A 2,368-nucleotide genomic window follows, 5' to 3' on the forward strand; every position below is an offset into this window, starting at 1 on the left:
CATTTTGCAGAGTGCCTGAGTTGTGACATGATTGACTTGTTAGGAAACTAATTAGTAGTAGTACCATTTTTCCTCTACCAGATGATTTGATGGTTCCTTGTTCCAAAGCCAGACTGAAAGTTATTGGAGTTAGTACTAAGCTGCGTGGCTAGTTAAGATGTCTCCCAAGAAAGCCAGTAATGTATCCAAGAGAATAGTTAAAGGTCAAAGCTGAGAGCAAAAGTGCTGATTAGATAGACCTGTTCAGCTACTTGAGCGGGTTAAAACCCATGATGTTTGCTTTTAACAAGCTATAGAGTAGTCTGTGGCTATTGGTACTCTGTTTCCTGGAGTGTGCTCTGACATGTTCTAAAAATAAGCTTTTGCCATTACGAACTTGACATTTTTAATTCCCAAGACTGAGTTAGTAGGCTACCTACCACCGTTCTGTTTTTTTTTCCCCCCTATGTAATATAGATGTAGATTTAAAAAAGAAAAAACAAAAAAACCCACCACTTCTAGATGTTCAAGAGTTACTGAGTTGTCTCCATAAGGAAAACCTTAGATGATATGTTTTCTGAAGGCAACTATTATAGCAACAGGACTATGATTCTTGTGAATAACGATGTTTGAGATTAGTGCTGTAGTTAACGCAGTAGCTTAAGAGTGCCTGCAGTTCAGAACAACCATTTGACATGTCAAATTGATACTAAAGCGGGGGGGGGGGGGGGGGGGAGAAGGGAGGTATACTTTGCTAACGCTGCTTCCATTAACTATGAAGGAAATAGTGGCAGATAATGACATAATACTCTTACTGAAAATACACTATATAGAGTTAGGTAAACAGGTCATAGCTTCTACTTTCCTGAGACTGTGGGTAAACGCTTGACCTCAGTATGAGTCAGTGGCTAGGACAGGATGGTTTTACAGGTTTTCTTTCTTTACCCAGTGTTTGTTAACCCAGAACATGCAAGTTCTGATATTCAACATCTACTGCTCCTTACAGCCCTTTTATTTTGGTGCCTTATCTCCTTGTATTAATGTAACAGAAGTTAAATGCTAAACCAAATTTTCATGCTGCTGTAGTGTCACACTTAAAAGCTCTCTCCAAGTAAGGTGAAAAAGAGGAAGTAACCATCGTGTTCCTTAGTAATAAAACAGGGAAGGGGATTAAAACTGAGAGTGTTCAGCTCTCTTCAAAAGAGTATTTTACTGTTCTCCGTAGAATGCTTTGTCAGCATGCAGAGCTTCAAGGTTTGTACTTGTGACAGAGCGTACTTTATCCAACTATGGGTTACACTCACTAATCCCCTCTTCCTCTCACATAACTTCAAATTTATCTATAAAAATTACTTTAAGAGGAGGAAAGGACTAGTTAGTTACAGCTGGGAGTTCAAATGCTATTTACCTTTAAATAGCTGCAGTGAGGTCCACTGTGATTTGGACCTCATCTTTAGGATTTTTGCTAAACTGTGATGAAAGACTCTTGCAGCAATTAAGCAACGAAAAAAAGTTAAACTAACACTCAGGCTACGTCGTCTGCTTTGTCAGTGAGAGCTTGCTGAGGGTGTACTTTCTCTTTAGGCTGAAAGCTTAGCACCCTGACTAGCTTTCTGCCCAAATCCTCCTTTATTAGGAAAAAAGGAAATAATTCTCATTTTAGTAGTGTTTCTGGACTAGTGAAAAGTATAGTGCTCTCTGACAGCTAAGTCAGTCGGTTCTGTTTTGACTCTTCACTCAGCTTAAAGATAGATCTGGGACCTAGTACAGAAAGCAGCCCATCTCCATCTGTTGTCAGAACTTTTTTAAAAAAAAAAAAAAAAAAAAAAAACATGGCACTTATGCTGCTCTTACATGTATGTTGGAATGTGTGACCTGAAGCTGGCAAAGAAACTATCATCTCTTGCTCTCTGCACACAGGGAAAGAACATTTTCTAAGTGGGCAGGTACAGTTAAACAGATGATTGGTCTTTGGACTTCTGAACCTGAGAACCTTTCCTTCCTAACCACCTCGCATCACCTTTGTGTTTTGAAAACAACTTCATGTTCTACAGGCCTTATGTTAGGGATGATTTTTCTTAGTTTCTGAAAGAAATATTCCCTCTTCCCAAACTCCATTCTGCTTCTTTGAATAGCTTCAGCATTGTAGTTTCTCCACAGGCCTGTCTTATACACATGGCAATCTAATAAGGGGATTTGCCTTAAGCAGCTCCCTGGCAAGTGACCGTATAGTCTGGAACTATTTACAGAACTAAAGGTGGACATCTGCTGATGGTAGCTAGAGCGCAGTTAGCAAAGCTTAAGGATTGTACTTGCTGAATATTTTACTAAGACGTCTTCAGGTCTGCCTATTCTTTTGAATTGCTTCAGAGTTTAGAGCAGCCAGAAA

Source organism: Struthio camelus, chromosome 9, assembly GCF_040807025.1.
Source record: "Struthio camelus isolate bStrCam1 chromosome 9, bStrCam1.hap1, whole genome shotgun sequence".
In the NCBI taxonomy this organism is placed as follows: Eukaryota; Metazoa; Chordata; class Aves; order Struthioniformes; family Struthionidae; genus Struthio; species Struthio camelus.